Source organism: Scyliorhinus canicula, chromosome 16 (genome assembly GCF_902713615.1).
Source record: "Scyliorhinus canicula chromosome 16, sScyCan1.1, whole genome shotgun sequence".
Classification (NCBI taxonomy): Eukaryota; Metazoa; Chordata; class Chondrichthyes; order Carcharhiniformes; family Scyliorhinidae; genus Scyliorhinus; species Scyliorhinus canicula.
In genome coordinates this window covers 140,555,988-140,579,224 of record NC_052161.1, presented here as the reverse complement: position 1 = coordinate 140,579,224, position 23,237 = coordinate 140,555,988, and the positions used below count along the sequence as shown (strand labels likewise).

At 49.1% G+C, this 23,237-nt stretch overlaps 1 protein-coding gene across 3 annotated transcripts in view; it reads right to left on the bottom strand.

Moving 5' to 3' along the window:
- mib2 (MIB E3 ubiquitin protein ligase 2) overlaps positions 1-18,724 on the bottom strand; it is a 290,271-nt gene extending 271,547 nt beyond the window's left edge. Inside the window, exon 1 of one of the 3 annotated variants that reach the window (XM_038773655.1) lies at positions 18,644-18,724. The gene's annotated coding sequence lies outside the window, so the exon portion shown is untranslated. Of the gene's footprint in view, positions 1-7,229; positions 7,298-18,643 lie in introns of those variants that run through there. The other 2 variants (XM_038773656.1, XM_038773658.1) reach the window with 2 other exon arrangements.
- Positions 18,725-23,237: the final 4,513 nt, after the last annotated feature.

Sequence of the window (23,237 nt, the reverse complement as noted above, 5' to 3'; positions counted from 1 at the left end):
CACACCTATTGTCCCCCCGCTCCCCTCCCCCCTGCCCATCAACACCACCTCCCCAGAACAGCCCTGTTCGAGCAATCGCTCTGGGACCGAGACAGAGAGAAAACAAACAAAGAACAAAGCTCGCCCCCACCACAGTGCAATTCAGACTGTGTAATGAGGTGGGCGCTACCACCCACCCCTTCCCAACATTCCCAGAAAATAAAAAACAAAAAGAACCAAAACAGCCCCACAGCACCCAACAACTTAAACTTTAACTATAACTTTGGCTTTAACTTTAAAACTTTCAAACAGGCAAACACAAACACAAGAACACCCCCAGTTTTAAGTAAAAGAGCATGCCAAACGACATCGCTAACACGAAGGGCAATCTGCGAACAAATGCAAACATCCCTTAATACACTCTAACTTGAGTCCATGGGTCCTCAGTTCGGCACCAGTCCATGCCCCTTAGCGAAGTCCATTGCTTCCTCCGGGTCGTCAAAATAACGTTGCTGTTCCCAGTATGTGACCCAAAGCCGTGCCGGGAAAAGTAGCCCGAACTTGACCTTCTTTGTAAACAGGATCTCTTTAATTTGTCTAAAGGCTGCCCTCCTTCTGGCCACCTCCTGGCTCAGATCCTGGTAGATGCACAGGACACTGTTGTTCCATGAACAGCTCTCCGTGCTCTTGGCCCACTGCAGAACCCGCTCCTTGTCCACGAACCTATGGAACCTGACCACCATCGCCCGGGGGTTGGGGCTCCACCTCACGGCTGCCTCGCCTGCACTCTGTGTGCCCTGTCCAGCTCCAACGGACGCGGGAAGAAATCATCCCCCACCAGCTTCTGCAGCATGTCTGCCGCATATGCCGTGGCATCCACTCCCTCGGCCCCCTCCGGGAGCCCAATGATTCTCAGATTCTGCCGGCGAGACCTGTTTTCCAGGTCCTCCAGCTTGTCCATCAGCCTTGATTGCTGCTCCTTCAACTTACTAATTTCCACGTCCGCTACCGTTTAGAAATCCGCCTGCTCTTCCACTGTCTTCTCCAGTGCCTGGACCATCTTATCCTGAGCATCCAGCCTCTGGTCAAGTCGCTCCACCGCTTTCTGGAGCGGTTCCAAATTATCCCGCTTCAGTGCTGCGAAGCTCTCTTTCATGACCTGCAGCATGTTGTCCAGTGCTGTCTGGACCGTCCTTTCCGTGGTCCGTTCATCGGCCATCTTTCCTCCCATTTGAGCTTCCACATCACCTTTGTTCAGCCCCTTCTTCGCCTGTTTTCGCTCCCTTCTGCTCCTTAAGTCCATACAACTCTGTATGGATTCAGATCTAGAGTGCTATTGTTTTTCACTCCACCGCTCAAAAGTTCAAAAAAGTCGGGGGGAAAAGGTCTTAAAGTCTGACCGGAGCGAGAGCCACCAAATGCGCGACTTACTCCCTCATAGCCGCCACCGGAAGTGTTTTGGTTATTCTCTTGATAATCCAAAATTGTTAAATTGCACTAAAATTAATTACTAATAACTTGGATTGAGCCACATAAATAATGGCACAGTGGGAAATTTATTGATTAAAAGTGAATTATGGCATAATTCGAATGAAGTGATTGAGTTTAGAGCAGCCTCTATATCGTTCATCAGAGCTTTCTAGATTCTCACTGGCCTGGGTCTTCCACCAATTTCTGTTGTTACTTCAAGCTTTGACAAAGAATGATCCAGACTCGAAACGTTAGCTCCCTTCTCTCTCTCCCCAGATGCTGTCAGAACTGCTAAGATTGGCCAGCATTTTCTGTTTTTGTTTCAGAATCCAGCACCCGCAGTAATTTGTTTTGTCAGTGGAGTTTATTATCCTTTTCAGCTGGGGAACAGTGTGATTAGAGAGTCAAAGGAAAGAGAGGTAGATCTAAAATAAAACTACAAAATGGGATGACAACAGAAAAGAAAAATCACATCAGCAAGTCAGCGGCCAAGTCTTTCAGTAGTTCACTAATACATACTAATATTAATCTGACAGGACTCAATCTGGAAAGCGGAAAAGTAAAATTGGTTGGAGCACCAGACTGAGGTACTGAGAAATAGGAAACCGATTCATTACATTGCTATCACTGGCAGGGGTGTGTAATACACAGGGACAAGTTTAAATGGATTATAAATATGCACATACGAACTTTTGATGGAAAAGTTGACAGGTAGTCAAATAATAAAAAGGATAATTTAGTAAAGAACATATGAAAAGGAGTAGGCCATTCAGCCCATCAAGACAGCTCCACCATTAAACATCATGGGTGATCAGACACTTCAATGCCTCAGACCCCAACATTTTACAACCTATAATAATGAAGCGGATGCACGGAGTAGAGGTAATTTGTAGATGACAGCAAGTGGCAATGAGGAAATAAGAAATTTACAGAAGTATATGATTAGGTTAGGTGAGTGGACCAAAATTCGGCTGATGGAATTTAACATGGATAAGTATGAGGTTATCCAGTTTGGTCAAAGGAACAAAAGGCAACTTATTATTTAAATGGAGAGAAACTTCAAAACGCTTCAGTACAGAGGGTTCTGGGTGCCCTAGTGGACGAATCGTAGACAGTTAATATGCAGGTGTGACAGGTAATTTCGCTCCCTTCTGCTCATTTTGGCATTTATTGCGAATGGAAAAGAGTATAAAAGTAGGGAAGTGCTGTTATAACTGTATAGGGCATTGGTGAGACTGCATCTGGAGTACTGCACACTGTTTTGATCTCCTTACTTAAGGCTATAAATATAATAGAGACTGCTCAGATAAGGTTCACTAAATTGATTCCATTCAGGACTTGTCTAACAAGTAGAGATTGAGCAGTTTAGGCCTATACACTCACTGGAGTTTAGAAGAATGAGAGGTATACACGCTGCTTAAGGGGATTGACAGCATAGACGTAGGACGAATGTTTCACTTGTTGGATATGCTAAAACAAGAGGCCATAGTTTAGGCAAAAGAAATGAGGAGGGATTAGTTCACTCAGTGTCATTAAATCTGTGGAATCACTAAACAAATTTGAGGTAGGTAGGTTTTTAATTGACAGTGGGATGAAGGGTTATGTGGAATGGGCAGGAACGTGTACATGAAGCAGAGATGAGATCAGCCATGATCGTATCGAATAACTGAGCGGGCTCAAGGGACTGAGTTGCCGACTCCTGCTCCTTGTTCTTATGTTCTTTTACTCCCGCTACCTCCATAACCCTTTAGGTTATTGTTAAACAGCTAATACATGCCAATTTTGCATATTATCCAAGTCATTCTCTCACAAGACAGGACTTTGTCTGTTTTTGGCAACCTGGTGGGATTTTTTTTCACTAAAAAGCTACATAGACCCAACATCATAATATACCTCGTCACGATCAAGTAACTCAGTCAAATGAACTTGTAAAAATACAATATATATAGATTTTATCATGATTCCGCTATGTAATTCTACCTTGGCTAATTATTGCTTGTGGTTTCAGAAATAGATCATCACATGCTGTTATCAAGGTTAGGTGTCTGAACTCAAAGTGATAGGTGAACATTTAGTCAGTGAATTTATCAGAATTCAATCCAATTTATCAGCAACTTGGATTAAAAACCTGTTACTGTCCAACCCTTACAGTGTCATCTCAAATCATAACAAATATTTGCATCTTTCTAATATCATTAGCTTCCCTTCAAATCAATTGTTCAATTACTTTCAAGCACGCACTACAATAAATATACAAAAGGAGCCAATTAAACAGCCAATTTACAATTTCTAATGGAAGGATGTATTTAAATATACATTCTAATAAACCTTATCAAGTAACCCAACACAGAATGAAACCACAATGTTTCTGACCTAATTTCCTCCAAAATTATTAAGAGCTGAAAACTGTTTATTGTGGAGAATGTTGTTTTTAATGTAATTTTCTTAAACTTGTGCTTGTCATTTATTGTATCGTCAGAAAAATTCTAGTTTTGCTAACTGATGAAAACCATTTTACTTATTCAAATTTCAGAACATTATGCTGGTATTTTCAGTATGAAAGGGAAGGTAGATGACCCTGTTTGTAGGTTGAGGGCTACGTTTGGTTAATACTATCCAAAGAAAAACTTAACTATCCACATTACTAAAATAATGGAATTCTTTGGTCAAGATAAATATCCAAAATAAACCAGCCGAACTGGTATTTTTGCCATTATAGTAAATTTGGGAATATTCTTCACCTATCAAAGTGAACAAAAGCAGGCAATGGCCCACTGTTGCTTCAACAGAGTAAGGTAATCAAGGCACTTTTCCCCAGAGAATAGGAGAAAGGTTTGCTGGGACCTCCGGTGGTGGCGGTGTGGTGCGCAGCTGCACACGCGGTGACGGCGATGTGGTGAGCAGCTGCACACGCGGTGGCTCACGCCAGGGTACTTGGTTTTTGACCCTTTCTCCCCGTTTTATTGCCAATCATTTGGAGGAAATTGGTGTAATAAGACCCTCTATTTGAGTAATGTCCGGTAAAAATAGTTCAAAGCAGAGGCCGGTCATCAGAACCAAAAGTTCCTCGATCCTCAGCAGCGGAGAACATGGCGGCGGTTTCTGCTGAGATAGTATTCACCTCGCCATTCACCTGAGGAAGGAGCCGCGCTCCGAAAGCTCGTGTTTGAATCAAACCTGTTGGACTTTAACCTGGTGTTGTAAGACTTCTTACTGTAACAAAAGGATTACAGACCTCATATCGGTCTCAGTTTAGTAAATTATACGTGGCACTGTGAATTGAAATAAAGGGAGAGTCAAGAATAATTCAGCAGCAATGACATGTGACTAGCAGAACAGGTTTACGGCTGCATCTAACCAGAACAAAACAACTACCTACATCTTCTGAGCTGTACCAAATTTCATTGTTTTGCAAAGCTCCATTGCTCACGAATGAGAAGTACGAAATTTAAAGATTGCACGATAACATTTCTCTACAATCTCTGTACTCCAGCACAGTTTGCTCACTGCGTAAAAGGTCTTGAAAATACTAAACAAACATCTAAAAGAGATAATGATGCCAATAACAATTACTAGAATACAAAAGCATATGTGCAAATCTGTAATATCTCACCAAAAAAAATGAAACTAAATGGACTGCAGAATCAGAATTTATCTATAATCTTATTAGAAAGGCTTTCATCTGCAATATATTTCCTTCCCAAAAAAACTTTACAAACTGCTGATCTTATCTATGTAAATATTCATATCTGGTAAGGCGGCATGGTGGCGCTGTGGTTAGCGCTGATGCTTCACAGCGCCAAGGACCTGGGTCGATCCCGGCTCTGGGTCATTGTCTGTGTGGAGTTTGTGCATTCTCCCCGTGTCTGCGTGGGTCTCACCTCCACAATCTAAAGATGTGCAAGGTAGGTGGATTGACCACGTTATGCTGCCCCTTAATTGGAAAAGAATTGGGTATTCCAAATTTATATTTTAAAAAAGCAAACAAAAAAGATAAAAATATTCATGTCTGGTGTAAATTAGCTCCTATCAATTATTACAGTTGAAGTTTACAAGATTATGTTTTGGGACTGTGTTGTTAATTTAGGGTAAAATGAAGGGGGGGGTGGTCAGGTGACCTGTTCTGAAATCACCCTGACAGCCAGTCTTTGCGGTTGATTTATTTGTTAGAGATTAATGGGGCCCCAGGTCATTTTACTGGCAAGTGCAAGGGGCTTACTCTTGGAAACAATTGCAACAGCTTGCATGCTAGACTGAGTCTCTAAAGTCCAAGACAAGTGTTTAAAATATAATTTTCTTGAACAGCTGTTTTAAGCTGTCCATTTAGTTCCAGGATGAAAAAAGTTGGACTTTCAATCATGGCTAATCAGCATTTCTACCTGGACACAAGGCCCGTGAGATTAATGCCATGATAGAAATGGGCTTTCAGAGAAGGGTTTCCAAGGTATCCCTGAAACCTCACAGGCTCAGGTATTCTACTAGGATCCAGGAAAGGAAGAGCAGCTAAATGCAGCAAGTCAGCGCACCATGCAAGAATGCTGACAGTGAAGGAAGCTCCTGTTCAAATAATAAAGACTACATTTGTGAGAAGTTAAAACAAGGCAGGAAGATTTGCCTAGCTTTAGTTAGAGGGAAAAGTCTCCAGGAGAATTTGTACCTTGGAGACAGTTCTGGAGTTCAAAGTTTCCAGATTGGGAAAGGAAAAGATCAGAAGTAAACATTAGGAGGTAAAATCATTATGGACTGGTTCCAGAAATACTGAATACCTATTTAAAGAACAGTAGTAATGTACAATATACCCGACTTTTTTTAATGTGTTAAAAGTTCTGTTCTGTAGTTTGAAATACGAGTTGTCTACTAAAATAGTGTTTGGTCAATAGTGCTTTTAGTTTGTTTGTTACAGTAAACACCTTAAATAGTGAAATCTTGGTGTGTCATTCAGTTATTAACTGGAAGTTTAAATTTATTTTTAACGGTTATCGGTCTCTTCGGGGATCATAGCACAATGTGCAATTAGAGCCACTGGCTTGGAGATGTCCCTGTATTATAATTCTTCCAGAAATCAAATTATTTTCTGAAAATATTTTGTGCCTTATTTGTACCTCAGTAACTAAAATTCCTAAACATCCAAAACATATTTTGGAATAAAATTTTCTTATCTTCAATAATCTTTTAATAGCTTCAAATTTACAGATCATTCATCTTTGCCCTTAACCTGGCTTTCAAATTAATATTTTTGTCCAGAGCTTTCATACCGAGAACTTTGTTTTCTATTGAGCTCCCAGAGATACACTGGCTGCTTAACCACTGGAATATTTTTATTTTTCAATAGCCTCACACACCAAGCTCTCTGCAATGCTCCTTGCCCCACTGCTTTTACATTACCCTCACAAAGCAACTGCCCATTGCTCTTTGCCAATGTCCATAAGCAGTTGATGCTAAATCATTGAATATATTCAAGAGGCAGCTAGATATAACACTTGGGGAGAAGCAGGATTAGGCTATTGAGTTGGATGATCAGCCATGATCATGATGAATGGCGGAGCAGGCTCGAAGGGCCAAAAGGCCTCCTCCTGCTCCTATCTTCTATGTATCTATAACCTCTGAGCGCCCCACTGACCACCTGCCTACCATGTCAATTGCCAACTTCTCTTCTGTAGGGAAAAGCTTGCTCATAGTGACCTGCAATGAAAACTTCACTTACACTACTGTTTGATGGTAGATGACCTCAGATTGGTTCAAAGCCTGCCTACTTTCTCCACTACTTACAACTTGCCTACCTGAGCTCTTTAACTGTCTTTTCTTCATTGCTGCCTCTCTCAAACGCTGGGCAATCACCCAGCTTACCTGCACTTCCTGATCGTCACCACCTCTCATGGCCTGTCAAATGTCATTGGGACAGATGTTAACATTGTGCAATATCAGGTAGATGATTGAAGTCAATCAAAATTAAAATCGAGACAGATATTAAACAGGCTGTTGACTCATTTCCACCACAAAGGCAATGCTTCAGGCACCTTTACAACAGAGAGGTACCCAGTGCCTGCTTTCTCTGAATTAAAATGTTAACATATTACCAGAAACGTTTTCAGCAATCTTATTCAAAAACCAATATATAATATGCCATCTAACAATCAAGAGAGTGGACCTGCACCGAGTGCTGCCTTGCTGCATTAAAGTGTAGCTGGAATTTGGTGAAACAGGGAGTTAGGTGAAATGGGATGAACAGAGACAGCCGGACCCACGAGGGCACCGGGCTGAGTTTGAAAATCAATCCAGGAATGGCATCACAGTAAATTGGTAAATTCATTGGCTGGTAAGTAATTGCAAATATGCATTACCTATTGTAAATTTCTTTCAGATTAAGGGTAAAAAGGAGAAATATTCTTGACGACAAAAACTTTAAAAAACTGTTGGAAATTTTTTTTATATTAAAAATTAATAAAATAAAATAGAGATAAAAGGCCAGGCAATGTGTTGTATCTGAATGATGTGGGAGCTGGTTGACCCCATCGTGGTTCCCAGTGAACACAACTGTAGTAAGTGTTGGTTGCTCGAGGAACTTCAGCTCAGAGTCGATGAGCTAGAGTCTGAGCTTTGGACGCTGTGATGCATCAGGGAGGGGATGAGTTACCTGGACGCAGTGTTTCAGGAGGCGGCCACACCCCTTAGATTCACTACCTTGAATTTGGCCAGTGATCAGGGATAGAAGGGTGTAACTATGAGTGAAACAGGTAGACGGATCCAAGAGGTAGGGTGCAGGAGCGTCAGCCCTTGTCCAACAGGTTTGAGATTCTTGCTCCCTGTGTGGATGAGAGCAGGGACTGTGGGTAGGATGAGCAACCTGACCACAAGCACCTTGTGAAGGGAGCCAATCAAGTGGGGGGAGAGAAAAGAAATGTAATCGTAATTGTGGATAGTATAGTTAGGGGCATAGACACTTTTCTCCGTGACTAGGATGGTCTCCAAAGGTTGTGTTGCCTACCTGGTGCCAGGGTTCGGGATATCTTATCTGGGCTGCAAAAGGAGTGGGAGGAGAAAGATCCAGTTGTCGTGCTCCACATAGGTACCAATGACATAGGTAGTGGCCTGCTGAGGGAATATGAGCAGCTAGGGGAAAAATAAAAAAGCAGGACCAGAAAGCTAATAATCTCTAGATTACTATATGAGCCACAAGCTAATTGGCACAGGGTCAATAAGATTAAATAGGTAAATGCGTGGCTCAAAGGTTGGTGTGGGAGAAATGGGTTTGAATTTGTGGGATATTGGCACCAGTACAGGGAAAGGAAGGAGCTGTTCTGAATGGACGATCAGGTTAGTGGTGAGATGGATTGTTACCAGAAAACAAAAGGAAGGGAACCACAATAGAGTCCATTAGCTCTCATCATGCAGTTACAACACATCGCCTGACCCTGTACTTGTATTTTATTTTATTAATTTTTAAAAAAAATTCCAACTGGTTTTTAGTTTCTGTAAAATATTTCTCCCTTTTACCTTTAATCTGAAAACAACTGAGAATAGGTCATGCAAATTAGCAGTTACTTACCAGCCAGTTGCTAATCTCGCCCACCCTAGAATAAATTATACACATTTTGAAAATATTTCACTGGAACTGTTTAAAGTAATACCCAGACTATATCATACAGCATTTCATAGTGTGACAGGTTAGTTAAGAAAAGCCAGCGCAGAAGAGAGATTAGTGCAGGAGTGTTTTGGTGAGGTAACAGAGAGGGTTGATGAAGGTAATACTGTTGGCGTGACATACATGGGGTCCCTTGATCCCGCACAGCAGACTCTGAGCAAAGTTAGAGTTTATGGATTAAAAGGAACAGCAGTAGCACGAATATGAAATTGGCTGAGTGACAGGGAACAGACATGCCTGCTGATCAGCTGGACTGGAGGAAGATTTGTAGTGGAAGTCTCCATTGATCGGTGTGGAACCCTTGCTTTTCCTGATATATATTAATGCTCTAGATAGTGGTGTACAGGGCATGATTTCAAATTGTGCAGAAAATTTAAAAATTGGAAGTATTATGAACTGTAAGGAGGATCGTATAGAACTTCAAATGAACATAGTTAGGTTGGTGGAAAGGGCTGAAAAGTAGGTTAAATTAAATACAGAGAAGTATGAAATAAGTTATTTTGGTAGAGTTCTGCCAAGTTCAAGGCATGTCACATTCATAACTTTAAACATGGACTTCAAAGTAATCCTGATATCCAACCCCCAGCCATCTAAACTTCCCTGAACTATAATTCAAGAATGGGAAAAGCTTCTTTCTATGACATGGGAATTGTTAACTATTCTTGTTGGGTTTAATGCTTGTAAATGTGCACTCTTTAATTGCATCTTTCTTCAGTACGTTGTGGGTGATTGATGTAGCGTTTAAATCTTTCAGGCCAAGTGGTAGAATAACTAACTCTTTGTCTAAACCCACAAACATCGGCTGCTGTTCAATGTGGTCGATAGATGACCACATACCAACATAGAACATAGAACAGTACAGCACAGAACAGGCCCTTCGGCCCTCGATGTTGTGCCGAGCAATGATCACCCTACTTTAAACCCACGTAACCCGTATACCCGTAACCCAACAATCCCCCCATTAACCTTACACTACGGGCAATTTAGCATGGCCAATCCACCTAACCCGCACATCTTTGGACTGTGGGAGGAAACCGGAGCACCCGGAGGAAACCCACGCACACACAGGGAGGACGTGCAGACTCCACACAGACAGTGACCCAGCCGGGAATCGAACCTGGGACCCTGGAGCTGTGAAGCATTGATGCTAACCACCATGCTACCGTGAGGTAGAAACACACACGTCTACCTTTTTGAAATTAAATCATGTTGATTATGGTCAGAAGGAAAAGTAATTGAGGATTTCAGTTTATCGCTCCTCCCCTGTCTTAACAGGTAGGAAGGACACAGAGGGCAGATAAAATAAAGGTGACAATTCTGAAGGGAGCAGAGACCTGGGTGCATATGTGCATAAATCATTGAAAATAGTGGACAGATTGTGAGAGCAGTCAACAGGTTAGAGCACATGGCATCCTGGGCTTTATCAAATGGGGCATAGTGTATAAAAGCAAGGTTAGGGCGGCACAGTAGCGCAGTGGTTAGCACTGCTGCCTCACGGTGTCAAGGACCCAGGTCCGATTCTGGCCCCGGGTCACTGTCCGTGTGGAGTTTGCACATTCTCCCCATGTCTGCATGGGTCTCACCCCCACAACCGAAAGATGTGCAGGGTAGGTGGATTGGCCACGCTAAACTGCCCCTTAATTGGAAAAGAAAATAATTGTCTCCTCAATATTTTTGTTTTTAAAAGGAGGTTATGGTAACCCTACTCAAAACACTTTTTTTCTCAGCTGGAGTATTGCTTCCAGTTCTGGACACCACACTTTAAAGGGTGTGAAGGTATTCAAGAGGGTGCAGAGAAAATTCACAAGAATATTCCAGAGGTGAGGAACTGGAGTTGCGTAGAAAGATTGGAGAAGTTGGGTCTGTTCTGCTCGGAGAAAAGGAACTGAAGAGGAGATTTGGTAGACATAATCAAAATCACGAGGGTCTTAAATTAAACGTGAAAAACTGTTCCCATTGTAGAAGAATCAGGAACCAGATGACTCACATTTAACGTCATTGGCAACCTGAGGTGGAGGCAGGTCTAACCAAAGTGTTGAAGGGGAAATTGGATCGTTATCTGAAACGGAAGGGGGCCAGTACAAATAACAGTTTGAAGGGCCTTCTTTCACGCTGTCGCCGTTCTATGATTATATATATTAAACCACAAAATCAATGCCCAAAAACCTATCTGCAAGGTCATTAGCACAGCATGAAACATATCCTCCAATTAACATGAACACAGAAGATATGCTAGGAGAATTTAAAATGCACCAAAGTCTGAGAGTGAAAACATTTTTTAAAAACCACGCAGGTTGTGTGTGCTGCAAACCAAGTAATTTCAATCAGCCACCAGGGACCAACACACGGGGAAGCCTGCAAGGGCATTCAACCACATTCATCATCAGCCATAAACTCAATAGTGTTTTGCAACCGAACATGATTGATTTGGCATTGGTGCAGATGGATGGTAACAACTATTCTGAGTTTCACCATCATTCAACCTGAATAACCGAGGTTCAAATCATTAACCAAGGAAGAAACACAGTTCAAGATGCACATCTGAAAAATCACAGTGCACCAGTTTGTAAGAAGGCCCACCCATCCTTTTTCTCAGTCCTTAGCAAAACAAGCAGAGTAGCGCACGGATCATTGAGGAATTGTTAAAATAACTTGGGTCGAGTCCAAATTGCGCTCAAGGTGCCGGCAACATTGACACAGTCACTCTATTACCTGCTCCCAGTAGTTCGGATAGGCTGATGATAGAATGTCTGGTAGTAACTGGTTCATAGTCACTTCACAGGGAATTAGGGAAAACCACGGGCTGGATTCTCCGCACCCTCACACCAAAATCGCGGCCGTCAGGGAGACGGAGAATCCATGTTCCCGCAGGATATCGGGACAGGCGCCGGTTCCCTAATTCTGCGGGCCCCAAAAAGAGGCGTACGCCGCCTGGGACCTACCTGCGGCCATTATCAGAGGCCCACTCAGCCATTCTCTGCCCCCGACCAGCCAAAGACCCGACGGCATGGAACTAATGTGCTCCAGCTGGTCAGGATACTCACTTGGCAGCTGCTGACTCAGTCCGCGGCTGCCCTGGTTGGGGCGGGCCAATCAGAGGCCGGGGGGGGGGCCTCCTAGGCGGCATGGGAACGTTTGTGCAGGGGTCAAGGGTCAGGCACGTGGCCGATCGGGTGGGGGGTTCTTTTTCTTGGGCCTAGCTCTGCGGTCAGAGTCCGCCATGGAACACGGCACGGCCACTGCAAGCCTCCGCCGTGCACATGCGCAGCCTCCAACCAGTAAGTACAGGGGACCGTATCTGCAGCAAAAGTGCAAGATTTACTCCGGGTCCCTGCTAGCCCCCTGCAGGGCTGGGAATTCGTGTCCCTTTTATGCCAGTTTTCCTGCTGTATAACTCTACCGTTTCGACGTCGGCGTGGGGGACATAGTCCCACAATGGAGAATCCAGCCCCATATTTTACAGGACTGGAGTCAACGAGTTCAGAATTATTGAGGGAGCCGGTTCCCTTCTCTGCAGAACAGATAATTGGTTGAGTTATTACAACAATCCATCAATCTTGGACATTTTCCTGATGGTAATCCACAAATTATCAGATCTACTGAAGATAATTTTTAAATTTGCAATGGGTTAATTGTCCAAAATCAGAACCACTGCACGACAATAAAGAATAGAGATTATTGCAGGCTTGTTGGACCACATGACTGTTCTTTCCAGGTTTTCTTGCATCCATGGTCAATTTCCTCATGTCGACCGTTTCAATTAACCGCACCAAAATATTAGTTAAAGCAGAGATCTTGTATATAAGGGGCCTAATTGAACTGGGCCTTCAAGAATTATGTATCCATCAATAAATTTACCAAATACTGCCCCAATACAGTTTGGTTGACGAGTTTATGCCGAGAACTTTTACCAATGACATTGCTCAACCAAGACACTACTGGAAATTCCAGCATCATAATTGTGATGAACTAACAACTCAGATCTAATCTAATCCCATATGACAAATGAGGGATTCAATAAATCTAGTAATTTACAGACTAGTACAAACTAAAGTGACAATGCAGAATTATTGCAAAATCTCACCAAGTTAATGGGCACAGACACATTAGCAACACTCGCACCCCCTCACCACTACCATACCCTCATCCCCCTCCTCAACCCCACTAGCACATCCTCCTGTCTCCCCCCCCCATCCACCTCCACAGCCTCCCTACTCTTACCACCCCCACCCTCCCAACAACCGCTCACACCTCAATTTCCTCGCCCCGTCCTCCTACCCTCACCCTCCCTACCCCAACCCACCTCTCTCCCCCTTACACCTCCTCAACTACCCCCTTCCCCCCTCCTCAAATCCCCTGCCGCCCCCCTCACTCCCTCACCCCCCCTCATTCCCTCACCCCCCCTCTCACTCCTCTCCTCACCCCCCTTCCTCTCCTCTCCCCCTTCCTCTCCTCACCCCCCTTCCTCTCCTCTCCTCACCCCCCTTCCTCTCCTCACCCCCCCTTCCTCTCCTCACCCCCCCCTTCCTCTCCTCACCCCCCCCCTTCCTCTCCTCACCCCCCTTCCTCTCCTCACCCCCCCTTCCTCTCCTCAATCCCATCGCCCGTCTGACCCACCCCCCTCCTTCTCCGCACCTCACCCCCCTCTCACTCCCTCACCCCCCATCTCTCTCACCTCACCCCCCACCCCTCTCCCCCCACCCCTCTCCACCCACCCCTCTCCCCCCACCCGCCCCCACCCCACACCCCCCTCCCCCCACACCCCCACCCCCACACCCCACCCCACCCCCACCCCTCCCCCCACACCCCACCCCTCCCCCCACACCCCACCCCTCCCCTGCCCCCCCACCCCACACCCCCACCCCACCACCCCTCCCCCCACCCCTCCCCCCCTCTCCCCAGCCCCACACCATCTCTCTCCCCCCACCCCCACCCCCACCCCATCACTCTCCCCCACCCCCACCCCCCACCTCATCTCTCTCTCCCCCCACCCCAACCCCATCTCTCTCCCCCCCACCCCCACCCCCACCCCATCTCTCCTCCCCCCACCACCCACCCACCTCTCCCCCCCCCCCCCCACCCACCCTCTCTCCCTCTCCCCCCCCCACCCACCTCTCGCCCCACCTCTCGTGCCCACCCACACCCCACCACCCCGCCTCTCTCCCTCTCTCCTCCCCCAACCCCACCTCCCGCCTCTCTCCCCCCACCCCACCCACACCTCCTCTCCCCCCACCCCACCCCTCCTCCACCCCACCCTTCTCTCCCCCCACCCCACACCTCTCTCCCCCCACCCCCACCTCTCTCCCCCCACCCCCACCTCTCTCCCCCACCCCCAACTCTCTCCCCCCACCCCCACCTCTCTCCCCCCCACCCCCACCTTCGCTCCCCCCCCCCAACACCCACCTCTCCCCCCCCACCCCCACCTCCTCTCCCCCCCACCCCCACCGTCCACCCCATCGCTCTCCCCCCACCCCCACCCCACCCCATCTCCTCTCCCCCCACCCCCCCACCCCCAACCCCATCGCTCTCCCCCCACCCCCACCCAAACCCCATCGTCTCTCCCCCCACCCCCACCCCAACCCCATCTCTCTCCCCCACCCCCCCCCCCAACCCCATCTCTCTCCCCCCACCCCCACCCCCATCTCTCTCCCCCATTCCCACCCCCACCCCCATCCCCACCCCTTCTCTCTCCCCCACCCCCACCCCATCTCTCTCCCCCACCCCCACCCCATCTCTCTCCCCCACCCCCACCCCATCTCTCCTCCCCCACCCCATCTCTCTCCCCCCACCCCACCTCATCTCTCTCCCCTCACCCCCCACCCCAACCCCATCTCTCTCCCCTCACCCCCACCCCAGTCTCTCTCCCCCCACCCCATCTCTCTCCCCCCACCCCATCTCTCTCCCCCCACCCCCATCTCTCTCCCCCCACCCCCACCCCATCTCTCTCCCCCCACCCCCATCCCCACCTCATCTCTCTCCCCCACCCCCATCTCATCTCTCTCCCCCCACCCCCATCTCATCTCTCTACCCCCACCCCAACCCCATCTCTCTCCCCTCACCCCACCCCCACCCCATCTCTCTCCCCCCACCCCATCTCTCTCCCCCCACCCCCACCTCATCTCTCTCCCCCCACCCCCATCCCCACCTCATCTCTCTCCCCCCACCCCAACCCCATCTCTCCCCTCACCCCCACCTCTCTCCCCTCACCCCCACCCCATCTCTCTCCCCCACCCCATCTCTCACCCCCATCCCCACCCCTTCTCTCTCCCCCACCCCCACCCCATCTCTCTCCCCCACCCCCACCCCATCTCTCTCCCCCACCCCCCCCCCATCTCTCTCACCCACCCCCACCCCATCCCTCTCCCCCACCCCATCTCTCTCCCCCCACCCCCACCCCATCTCTCTCCCCCCACCCCCACCTCATCTGTCTCCCCTCACCCCCACCCCATCTCTCTCCCCTCACCCCCACCCCATCTCTCTCCCCCCACCCCATCTCTCTCCCCCAACCCCATCTCTCTCCCCCCACCCCACCCCATCTCTCTCCCCCCCACCCCCACCCCATCTCTCTCCCCCCCACCCCCATACCCCACCCCATCTCTCCCCCCCACCCCCATCCCCACCTCATCTCTCTCCCCCCACCCCCACCTCATCTCTCTCCCCCCACCCCCATCTCATCTCTCTCCCCCCACCCCCATCTCATCTCTCTCCCCCCACCCCCATCCCCACCTCATCTCTCTCTCCCCCACCCCAACCCCCATCTCTCCCCTCACCCCCACCTCTCTCCCCTCACCCCCACCCCTCTCCTCTCCCCCCCCCCACCATCAGTACTCTCCCCCACCCTATCTCTCACGCCCACACCCCCACCCCATCTCTCTCTCCCCACCCCACCCCATCTCTCTCCCCCCACCCCCACCCCATCTCTCTCCCCCCACCCCCACCCCATCTCTCTCACCCCACCCCCACCCCATCTCTCTCCCCCCACCCCCACCCCCGTCTCTCTCCCTTCACCCCCACCCCATCTCTCTCCCCCCCACCCCAACCCCATCTCTCTCCCCCACCCCCACCCCATCTCTCTCCCCCCACCCCCATCCCCACCTCATCTCTCTCCCCCCACCCCCATCCCCACCTCATCTCTCTCCCCCACCCCCATCCCCACCTCATCTCTCTCCCCCCACCCCCATCTCATCTCTCTACCCCCACCCCAACCCCATCTCTCTCCCCTCACCCCACCCCCACCCCATCTCTCTCCCCCCACCCCCACCTCATCTCTCTCCCCCCACCCCCACCTCATCTCTCTCCCCCCACCCCCATCTCATCTCTCTCCCCCCACCCCCATCCCCACCTCATCTCCTCCCCCCACCCCAACCCCATCACTCCCCTCACCCCCACCTCTCTCCCCTCACCCCCACCTCTCTCCCTCACCCCCACCTCTCTCCCCTCACCCCCACCCCATCACTCCCCCCACCCCATCTCTCTCCCCCCACCCCCACCTCATCTCTCCCCCACCCTATCTCTCACGCCCACCCCCACCCCATCTCTCTCTCCCCACCCCCCCCCATCTCTCTCCCCCCACCCCCACCCCATCTCTCTCACCCCACCCCCCATCTCTCTCACCCCACCCCCCCCCATCTCTCTCACCCCACCCCCGCCCCATCTCTCTCCCCCCACCCCCACCCCGTCTCTCTCCCTTCACCCCCCACCCCCACCCCCACCCCGTCTCTCTCCCCTCACCCCGTCTCTCTCCCCTCACCCCCCACCCCGTCTCTCTCCCCTCACCCCCCACCCCGTCTCTCTCCCCTCACCCCCCACCCCCACCCCGTCTCTCTCCCCTCACCCCCCACCCCCACCCCGTCTCTCTCCCCTCACCCTCCACCCCCAGCCCCACCCCGTCTCTCTCCCCTCACCCTCCACCCCACCCCATCTCTCTCCCCCCACCCCATCCCCACCTCATCTCTCTCCCCCCCACCCCAACCCCATCTCTCCCCCTCACCCCCACCCCCACCCCATCTCTCTCCCCTCACCCCCACCCCATCTCTCTCCCCCCACCCCCACCCCATCTCTCTCCCCCCACCCCATCTCTCTCCCCCCCACCCCCACCCCATCTCTCACCCCCCCACCCCACCCCGTCTCTCTCCCCCCACCCCGTCTCTCTCCCCTCACCCTCCACCCCCACCCCATCTCTCTCCCCTCACCCTCCACCCCCACCCCCACCCCATCTCTCTCCCCCCCCCACCCCCATCCCCACCTCATCTCTCTCCCCTCACCCCCACCCCGCTCTCTCCCCTCACCCTCCACCCCCCACCCCATCTCTCTCCCCCTCACCCTCCACCCCCACCCCCACCCCATCTCTCTCCCCCCACCCCCATCCCCACCTCATCTCTCTCCCCTCACCCCCACCCCCACCCCATCGCGCTCCCCCCCCCCCCCCTCCCCCACCCCATCCTCTCCCCCCACCCCACCTCCCCTCATCTCGATCCCCCACCCCCGTCGCTCTCCGTCTACCCCCCCCCACCGCCCACACCGTCTCGCACCCCCCCACCCCCACCCCACACCCCGTCTCCTCCCCCCCACCCCCATCCCACCTCTCTCCTCCCAACCCCCACCACCCCACTCTCTCCTCCATCTCATCCCAACCCCTCTCTCTCCCCCCAACCCCACCTCTCGCCCCTCATTCTCTCCACCTCACCAGCATCTCTCTCCCCCACCTCCGTCCTCTCCCCCCACCCCCACCCCGTCTCTCACCCCCCACGCCCCCACCGCCGTCTCTCTCTCTCTCTCACGCCCGCACCCACCCGTCTTCTCCGCCCCACCCACCCCACCCCGTATCTCTCCCGCCTCACCCACACCCGGCTCAATCCTCCCTCACCCCCGTCGCTCTCACCCCACACCCGTCTCTCTCTCCCCTCACCCGCCACCCCGTCTCTCTCCCCTCACCCCCGTCAACCCCCGTCTCTCCTCCCCCCACCCCCACCCAGTCTCTCTCTCCCCCCACCCCCACACCCGTCTCTCTCCCCCCCCCCCCACCCCGTCTCTCTCCCCTCACCCCCCACCCCCACCCCCGTCTCTCTCCCCTCACCCCCCATCCCCCGTCTCTCTCCCCTCACCCCCACCCCCGTTCTCTCTCCCCTCACCCCCACCCCGTCTCTCTCACCTCACCCCCACCCCCACCACCGTCTCTCTCCCCTCACCCCCACCCCCCAGTGTCTCTCTCCCTCACCCCCACCCCCGTTCTCTCTCCCCTCACCACTCCCCACCCCCGTTCTCTCTCCCCCTCACCCCCACCCCCGTCTCTCTCCCCCTCACCCCCACCCCCGTCTCTCTCCCCCCTCACCCCACCCCCGTCTCCTCCCCTCACCCCCACCCCGTCTCTCTCCCCTCACCCCCACCCCCGTCTCTCTCCCCTCACCCCCACCCCCGTCTCTCTCCCCTCACCCCCACCCCCGTCTCTCCCCTCACCCCCACCCCGTCTCTCTCCCCTCACCCCCACCCCCGTCTCTCTCCCCTCACCCCCCTTCGCACCCCCGGTGCCGGGTCCGCTCCGCACTCACTGACCTGCCATGGGCCGGTGTCGGGGCTCCCGCCTCCCGCGCGCGGCGCCGGGCAGCCTGGGCCGGGCAGGGCTCGCGGGCGCCGCCGCTGACACTCAGCCGCATAGAGCGGTTTCAGCAGCGCCCGCCAGCACCGCAGGACCCCACCGGCTGCCTCTGTCCCGCCTGACTGCATTCCACCAAACCAACTAAAGCCTAAACTGCACGCTGTTGAGCTTCTCCTTTTGTCTCTTTCTACAATCACATATCTTTTCAGGTTCATAAATTGTACACTGAGGAACATTTTTGAAATCAGTGTGATTTTGTTCAAGGAAACATGCTAGAATCCAACACGGAATATTCATTTTCTTCAAACATTTGAGGAGCGGTTAGTTCTGCTGCCTCACAGGGCAGTACGGTGACCTAGTGGTTAGCACAACCGCCTCACGGCGCTGAGGTCCCAGGTTCGATCCTGGCTCTGGGTCACTGTCCGTGTGGACTTTGCATTTTCTCCCCGTGGTTCTTCTTCCACAGTCCAAAGATGTGCAGGGTGGGTGGATTGACCATGCTAAATTTGCCCCTTAGTTAGGTGAGTCAAGGTTAGGTCGGATTACCGCGGGGATAGAGAAGGGGAGTCAGCCTGGGTGAGATGGTCTTTGCGGCAGCAAGGTTAGACAGTGGTTAGCACTGTTGCTTCACAGCTCCAGGGTCCCAGGTTCGATTCCCGGCTTGGGTCACTGTCTGTGCGGATTCTGCACTTTCTTTCCATGTCTGAGTGGGTTTCCTCAGTGCTCCACAGTCCAGAGATGTGCGGGCGAGGTGGATTGGCCATGCTAAATTGCCCTTGGTGTCCTGTCCAAAAAGGTTAAGTGGTGGAGGTGGGGGTTTCAGTGGGTTTTTCTTTCCAAGGGCTGGTGTAGACTCAATAGGTCAAATGGCCTCCTTCAGCACTGCATATTCTGTGAATGCAACACTTAATTCATTAGTATATATATTGTATACAGCAGCCTAATGCTGAATAGATCTAAATACATGATCGAATTTATCTAAATTAAGAGAAATTAATTTTCCAGGTTTCAAACTGGGACTCTTTATGAAATTGTTTTAACTTTGAATTTCACACCGTATTTTATTTAAAATTATTTATATAAAGTTCAACCCAAATTAGTGGCTCAAAAATATTTAAACTGAAGTTGAGTCTTTTTCTCTCGCATGAGATTTACATTTGCCTGGGAGAATGTTTTAACGTTGAATTTCACTTCCTGTTTTATTTAAAATCTATTTATATAAATGTTTTTCTCAGAAATGCTTTATTCATGACGAACAATCGTGTGTTGGGGAGAAAGATTGTTGCACTGGAAAACCAATTTGTTTACAGTATAATGCTATTCTCCGAGTTGATTTTGTTGACTACTTTCCGCTGATAATTATTACATGTCCAGCCAAGTGGGAGTTCCAGAACAAGGGACATAGTCCTGGAACTAGATCTGGATGATTCAAAAGTGAAATCAAGAAGCTTTTTTTAACAAAATGTAGAGCAGATCTGGAATTTGGTACTCCAGAAATATGTGGCTACTGGGTCAAAAGGAAATTTCAATACTGAGATGGATAGAATTTTATCAAAGATTATGGAGCTAACATGCCCTAAGCTTAGGGGGTACTGGGAGGGATTTGCGGGCGTCATGTCCCAGCTGCTAAAAACAAGGGTGAAGATGGGTCCAGGGGTGGCAATTTTTGGGGTTTCGGAAGACCCGGGAGTCGAGGGGGAGAAAGAGGCCAATGTTTTGGCCCTTGCTTCCCTGATAGCCCGGCGACGAATACTATTGGCGTGGAGGGACTCAAAGCCCCCGAAGACTGAGTTGTGGCTTGCGGACATGTCGAGTTTCCTGGCTATGGAAAAAATTAAGTTCGCCTTGAGGGGATCTGTACAGGGGTTTGCCTGAAGGTGGCAACCATTTACTGACTTCTTTGCAGGAGAGTGAGCGTCAGCAGGGGGGTGGGTGGGGGAGGGGGGTAGAGTAGAGTAGGAGGGATAAAATGGCAGATAGTACCGGTGGGAGAGGAGCGGGCTTGTGCAGTATGTTACAATTGAAGTATTGAATGTACGTGGATGTTTGCACATTTTTGCCTTTTTTGCTTTCTTTCTGTTGATGTCTGTAACTGTTTACAAAGCCAAAAACTACCTCAATAAAATTGTTCATTAAAAAAAAGATTATGGAGCTAAGGCAGGTAAATGACAGAGATACACACAGCCAGGAGGGTTTATATTTTATTTGTTTGTGGGTTGTAAGTATCACTGCTGACAAGGCCAGCATTTATTGGCCACCCTCATTTGTTTTCTCATTGACTGCTGCAGTCCATATGGTGTAGGTGCAACACAGTGAGGATTTTAGGATTTGGCCCAGTGGCAATGAAAAAAAAAGTGATGTAGTTCCAAGCCAGAATGGTGCGGAGTGTTTATGGGCCAATTTCTGTTCCATTTTTCACAATGTATTCTTTAATCAGCATTTTAAAATTTCTCACCAGTTTTCTCTGCAATTTCTCTCTCCTCATTGATCTTTGCTATGACAGTTCCACAGGCACTAGTTACTGTTTAGTATCTCATGATGTAATTGTGGCTGTGAAAGAATTGAGGTGTTGGTAGTCTATGTAAATATGAGTTTTATCCAATCCTCACTCGCCTTCTACATTCACACATTTTCTTTTTTGTTAATTATTGCTTTTTTCAGATTTTAGATTTAGAACACCCGATTAATTTTTTTCAATTAAAGTGTAATTTAGCGTGGCCAATCCACCAAGCCTGCACATCTTTTGTGTTGTGAGGGTGAAACCCACGCAAACACGGTACATTCACACATTTTCAGCAGAGATGATCAAATAATCAGGATTGGAAACTATAGCTGATGTTTCTTCCCCTCTGCAGGGCATTGAAGCCATTTGCATCGTCTCGACTAACCTCCTTGAGATCATAAAAACAGAAAATGTTGGAAACAGGTCTAGCAGCATCTGTGGAGAGAGACAGAGATTGAATGTTTTGAGTCCAATATAGAAATGTGATGGACTTTATCCTGTTGAAAGAACAAAGAACAAAGAAAATTACAGCACAGGAACAGGCCCTCCGGCCCTCCCAGCCTGCGCCGATCCAGATCCTTTATCTAAACCTGTTGCCTATTTTCCAAGGTCTACTTCTCTCTGTTCCCCACCCGTTCATATATCTAAGAAGGACAGATGGAGCAAAATAGGTCACGGATAAAATAGAGGGCGGGGGAGATTAAATGACAAAGGTGTAATGGAACACAAGAGAGTGGGAATGGTAATCATAAAACTAAAGATTTGGTGCAGAGTAGGTGTTAATAGCAGCATAATGGTTAGCACTGACTGAAAGTAAAATAGCAGAATATGTCCATGGTCTGAAGCTATTGAAGTCAATGTTGAGTCCAGAAAGTTGTAAAGTGTTGAACCAGAAGAGAAGGAACTGTTCCTCCAGCCTGCATTGGCATTCACTGGAATATTTTGGCAGGTTGAAATGTTAGTAAAATGGTGAATTGAAATGGCAAATGATCGGAATGTTTGTCATACTTGTGGAATTAGCGGAGGTGTTCTACAAAACTGTTACCCAGCTTGAGTTTGACATCGCCAAGGTAGCGGAGACCACATTATGAGCAGCAAACATAGTGGACAAAATTGAAAGTACAGGCAAAATCACAGCTTCATCTCTCAGCTCAGATAGGAGGTCTGTGTGTAGTTTCCCTGGCCTTTCATTGGGTAAACTTACAGAGCCACCATAGAAGCCTCACGATTATGTACATAATACTAGATTTCATTTGGATCAACACTTGAAAAATGGGAAATGGATGTTTTGAAGGGAATGGTTTAGGTCTGTATTGCTTCATGCTTCACCTGAGGAAGGAGCAGTGCTCCGAAAGCTTGTGATTTGAAACAAACCTGTTGGACTTTAACCTGGTGTTGTAAGACTTCTTACTGTGCTTTATGCTTTGACAGTCATAACAATTGCACTAATATCTCGTTCATACTGTCCATGGGAATTGGCATTTGACTGATTGTGATTTTAATGGCATTATTTCTTACAGAATCTCTTACTAAATCAAATTAAAATTTCTGCCCTAAGTCCCCAATTTTGACTATACGCTATAAATATGGATCATGTAAAGCAATGATTTTGACTTTAAACAATTATTGAAAGATGTTAAGAGAGGATAAATGTGAAAGCATTTATTAACCCAAGTACTTGAGTCTCAGCCCAGTCTTTTAAATTGTGTTAATTAGTTCAGTTACAACCCCACTATATTCTAGAACATTAACAATCAGCATGTCTATAGAACAGCCCAAAGATTGTATCACTACATTTTTCACATACATGAATTGGCCTTGCATACCACTATAGGAATTGAAAGCAATGTATTTAATGCATATTCTTCAACATTTAAAATCTCTTTGGACACAATCAATTTGTGAAATTAATGTAATAGTTTCTTGATAAAAAGGAAGTGAGCAAATCCTGCCACCAAGTGGCCATGCTTTGTAATACACTTCTGTATTAAAATAAAGTCACTTTACAGGTTGAAATTCTGTCAGATCTCCCAAGGCTCAACAAATAC